The sequence below is a fragment of the Pongo abelii genome, chromosome 4, assembly GCF_028885655.2.
Source record: "Pongo abelii isolate AG06213 chromosome 4, NHGRI_mPonAbe1-v2.0_pri, whole genome shotgun sequence".
Taxonomy (NCBI): Eukaryota; Metazoa; Chordata; class Mammalia; order Primates; family Hominidae; genus Pongo; species Pongo abelii.
In genome coordinates, this window is record NC_071989.2 from 153,956,408 (window position 1) to 153,962,407 (window position 6,000).

Consider the following 6,000-nt stretch of genomic DNA (forward strand, 5'->3'; position numbering starts at 1 on the left):
TGCAGAGAAGGATCACCAGGACCTAGATCCACAAACATTTTATCTAGGCATAGAATAAGTGTAAATACCTGCTAACCAACATCTACTGCCCTGTTTCTACTGTTCAATCTTCTATACCATTAAGAAAAATAGCTAATCCACAAAGAACCTTGATTCAAATCCTAGCTCTGTCACTTGCTAGCCATGTAGACTTGAGAAAGTTATTTCGTGTGTTTAAGTTGGTTTGTTCCTAAGTAAAATGGTGGTACTAATAGAAACTACCACACAGGAGTGTTGTAGAAATTAGATGACAAAATATATGCAAAGCAGTATAATGTCTGGCATGTAGTAACAGCTCAATAAATGTCTGTTGGCATGATTATCATTATCATCGTCATCATCATTATCCTTCTCTGTCTTGCCTCATGTCTCTAATGTGGTTAAAAGCATGAGTTTTGAAGTGAGAAGGACAAGTATTCTAATCCCACCAGACCATTCATTAGGTGTGTGATTAAGTCTTCTTCATCACCAAATAGAGATATGAATAACAATACTTACTCATAGGGCTTGGAAAATTATTAAATAAGATCATCGATGTAAGAGTCTTTTTTCTTTTTTTCTCCCCAGTTTCATTGGGTACAATTGACACAAAAATTGTACATATTTAGAGTGTACAATGTGATCCTTTAGTAAACATATATGTTGTAGAATGACTATATCAAGCTAATTAACAAATCAATTACCTCACATCCTTATCATTTTGTGTGATGAGAACATTTACAATCTGCTCTTAGTGACTTTCAAGCGTACAAAAACTTAACTATAGTGACCTTGTTGTACAATAGATCTGCAGAACGTATTCCTCCTGTCTAACTGAAACTTTCTACCATTTAACCAATCTCTTCCCATTCCCCATCCTGCCCCCCACCCCTGGTAACCACTATTCTACTCTCTGCTTCTACAAGTTTGAATTTTTTTAGATTTCACATATAAGTGAGATCGTGTAGTATTTGTCTTTCTGTGCCTGGCTCATTTCACTAAGCATAATTTCCTCTGGGTTAATCCATATTGTTGCAAATGACAGGATTTTCTTCTGTTTATAGACTGAAGAGTACTCCATCGTGTATAACGACATTTTCTTTATCCATTCACCTGTCGACGCACACTTGGGTTGATTCCATATCTTGGCTACTTTGAATAATGGTGCATTGAACATAGAAGTGCAGATGTCTCTTCAACATACTGATTTCATTTCTTCTGAATAAACACCCAGAAATGGGATTTCTAGGTCATATGGCAATTCTATATTTAATTGTTTGAGAGACCTCCATGCTGGTTTTCATAACAGCTGTACTGTTAGAATGGCTCTTAGAATAGGTCTTGACCACATGGTTCACACTAAATACATGTTATTACTATTATCCTTATCACCACTATTTCCAACAACACCCCAACTTAAGTGCCAATACACCAGTGACATGTATAAAGTGTGGGAATGGGACAATGTAAAAGACATCACTCCTATTTTCCTCTGCTCCTAATGAGTTGGGGAGATCTGGGGCTGATGAGGAGTTCTATTTCTCAGTTCCAATGCTAGCACCAAAACAGTACAGACAAAAGGAGATTTATATCATACATTTGGGTTCAATATCTTGAACTCAAACGAAGAACCCCACATAATAATTGGGATAGCGTGAAAGAAAATATCAAAGTTATTGTTGCTGTTTTCTCTAGTATTCTGAATACCAAAAATCAAGATGGAATAACTCTCTTTGAGCAGACCAAAAATAGACACTTTACTGGGTATTACATGCTTTGCTCAATGTTTTATGTGCATTATCTCATTTATTCCTCACCATAGCTCTAAGAGTAACACACAATTGCTAGTCCTATGTGTGACTGGAGCTTACAGGGATTAGTGACTTATCTAAGTTTTCCCAGTTGTAGGAAGCAGAGCCGGCATATATATTTCCCTCTTAAATACTGTATTCCCTCTTTTTGATATGTTTGTTCAAGTTACATATTATCAATAACATAGTGACAGATTCAATCAGTCATGCCTCCTGAAATTCTGTAGTTAGGATTCCAAATATTTGTATATTGGACAGTATCTGAGCAGCCTATTGCTAGTCAAAGCAAGAATTCAGGTGACCAACTGATTGGATGTTTCTCTTTTCATTTACATGTCTTAGATGCACAAAAATCTTTCAGATTGCCTTGTAGAGGCTGTCAGCTGGTAAACTTATCAGCCACATAAGTATCTGTGATAGAAGTTGAAATTGGTGGATTATATGACTGAGGAGATTCTATATTAGATAGGAATTTGGACTCCAATTTTTATTTCCCTTCTAATAGATAAAAGTCTGTATTGTAGTAAAAGGAAATGGCAAATTTCATGGTCATGAACAAAGTTATATAGTTAGAAAACAAGTGGTCCCTATTTAGGTCCTTTGACCCATCCACAATTACTCTCAGGTGATGACTTCACTAAACAAGCTTACACTCAAGACAGGAAGAGGCAAGCATTTTTTAAACTGTGTTCTATGGTGCACAAGTATCTTTTCTTCAAGTGTTTCTTGAGTGTTATTGTGTTTCTTGAGAAACACAGGAAATGTGTATTTTATGATAATTAAGAAAACTAAGTAAAAAAAATTTTAACAGTCTTAACTATTTGACTTTGCTGAGCCTTTTACCTTTTAATAGGTATTGCAAATGTCTAAAAAGGGGCTAGAGCATACACCATTTACACAAATTATTTGATCACAGAACTTTTCAACAGAGCATACTTTGAGAAAAAACTGGTGCAACTAAAAAGTGCATGGGCTGTGGAGTAAGGCAGACTGAACCTGGCTCCCTCCTCACCAGTAAACTACTAAGCCTGAGTCCCTTTTTCCTCATTCACAAAATGACAAGTAATTAACTCAATCAACCTACCTAAATTAAACAACATAATAAATGCAATTTATCTGGCTTATCATGGTAGTTGCCTATTAAATGTTAGTTTCTTTTTTTTCTGTGCTAACAGTGTTGGGAAAACCAAGCTGATACGTATCACAGAAATGGTTGAACATCTAACAACCTATAATTTCACATACAGAGAAAGTCTCTGCTGGGTGACAAAATACCTCCAGACTGTAACTAGAGCCAGCTCATGAGGTGGCTTTAAATGACTTTCTTCCTATAGAAAATGTCATTTCAACAGTATTTTGCTATTTCCCTGATCTAAGACTAGTATTTGATATTCTTCTAAGGTCTTATTTGTCTAACAGAGCGCTTTGACATTAGATTTCTTTTCTAGGCAGAATTTAACAAGTTCATCTCTGCCATTCCACAGAATTATAGACCTTGCATAGGCTTAGGACTCCCAGGAGCCATATTTGTAATGTAGACATATGTGCCTTTTCCCCCTATGTATCTCCTTTAGATGCAATTGATTAAATCATACTTAAACTTGTTAAAAATTACACTTTGCTCTTCATTTAAATGGCCGTCTATGCACTGTATCATCTTTTTCATTTACACCTTATAATTTCAGAGAATTTTTGGAGATTATGTCTTTAGACTCCCACAAAGTAGATATTTTTATCACTATTATACTGTAGCCCAGAGAGTTTAAGTGATTTTCTTAGAGTCACACAGCTAATTAAGAACACAGTGAGACTTGAGCCCACTTCTTCCTGGCCTAGTCCATTTCCCAGTAGTCAGAATTCAATTCAATTCAATATTTATTTACTATGTATATATTAGGCACATAACAGTAGGTTTTATTGCTCTCACCAAGATAAGCAGTTTTTTTATTATTATTATTATATTTCAAACGGCAAGCTTCCTGAAGTCATTTGCAAAGTGCTATACTCACAATTGCTTACTTTCAAGGAAAATGAGTCCTCTAGGGCATGAGAAGAGGTGGGATGGAATGAACAATGAGGCACGTGTATAATTTCACAGCTGCCTATGTTCTGCAGATCCCATTTTGGCTCCAACTTTCAGAGAAAAGAAGGCCTTACTCTAAAGATAAGCCAATTGTCCTCATCCATTCATCATGTCCATATCCAAGTGTTTCAAGTCATTTATTCTAGAACAATAGTTTATTTCTCTTTTTCACTTCTTCCTTTAGTTCTGACATGTCACATACTAGAATCGAAGAATGGGCAAAGTAATGTTCATATCCATATGTCTGTATGGTATTTAAAGGTTGATATTTAAATGATTTGACATTTCCATTACAACCAATTCCTCTGAAACCAATTTTAGGGGATAAAATGGCAGAGCAGCCCCTTGCCTTACATCTAATCAAGGTTAGTTAGAAATGCAATGAAAAAAATACTACAAAGTTTGTGTTGGACTTGTTTCCACAGTGTATGTCTCATTGACCAAAACAAAGCTCTTTAAAAAGGAAGACAGTAAAAAAGACCCGTGGTTCTCTCCATTACTCTGTTAAGGGAGGCTGAGGGATGGCTTCACAAAAAGAAATGGGTTTGAAAATTGCTGATGCATCCTTTATCACTGCAATTTCCACAAGGTTATAAAATTCATGGTTGGATAAAATCTTGAAAGTGCCAAAGCAATGATCTAAGAAATGAATGCAGATAAGCCTTCTCCATTTTAAATTACGAGCAGTAGAACTAGAATAGAAATGATATCACTGCTGAAGAATCTAAAATTAAGTATGTGATTTTGCTCATTTGTATACAACGGGAAGTAAATCATTTCACGGACTTTGTGCAACGAGTTCGAAATGCAGCTGCCAAGAACTCTCAACCTTGCACTACTGGGTAAAAGTCTCTATTTCTCCATAATCTTGCAAAATGTTCTAAGGCACTCTTTTATTTATTTCCTATGTGGAGGGAAAGCTGGAGTTCGTGTTCTGCATCTTTAAAAGACAAGGGAAGAGAGGAAAAGATAGAATGTCCCTCCTTCGGAGTCCACAGGGGCCATGATACTTCTGTGTAGTTCAAGGCAGTTAACTTAGTCCTGGCCCCTTAGAGGCTGTAATGAAATATTGGTTTTAAGGCCCATGTGAAAATAAGGACACAGTATTTTTTCAAGGCCTAATAAAGTGACTCAAAGGGTGAATAAAAGAAAATTTGTTATACTTTGTATGTCTTTTTCAGGTCCTTTTGGTGTATATTTCATAAGGATGTAGGTGCATGGAGGGGTCCTGAGCACATTCACATGGGGTCTAAATTAAACAGAAGAAAGTAGAAGTTACAAGAACTTTGTTGTGGAAGAGAGAATTTTAAAAATTTTAAGTTTTCTTTAATTTTTAAAAAACTATTAAATAAGCAAGTATTATCTACATACTAGAAAACTGATAAAACAAAGAGAAGTTTAAAATTTTTAAATCAACTAGAATCCCATCTTGTAAAAGAACATTTTCTATGCATAGTTTTTACTTACCAAAAGGGCATACATATGATTTTGTAAACTGCATGTTTCACTCAGTAATATATTTTGATCCTAGGGGAATAGAGAGGCATAAATGTGGAAACACAAAGGACCCCAAGTATCTTGTGGGAGAAGAAATGAAGAAAGGGAACCAAAAAATATGGGCTGTATAGACAAGGAGGTGATAAAATGGAAAAATAAAGAACATACTGATTTCCTTTCCTTTAGATATATGTCCAGTAATGGGATTGCTGGTTATATGGTAGTTCTATTTTTGATATTTTCAGGAACCTCCATGATGTTTTCCATAATTATACTAGTTTACAATCCCACTAAACAGTATGTAAGTTTTCCCTTTTATCCACATCCTCACCAACACTTGTTTTCTTCTGTCTTTTTGATAGTAGCCATTCTAACAGGAACTAGGTAGTATCTTGCGGTTCTGACTTACATTTCCCTGATGATTAGTGATATTGAGTATCTTTTTCCATATTATTTGCCATTTGTGTTGTCTTGTTTTGAGGAACTTCTATTAAAATCTTTTGCCTGTTTTTTTAATTGGGCTATTTGTTTTTTGTTTTGTTTTGTTTTGTTTTACTGTTGAGTTGTTTAACTTCCCTATATATTCATTCT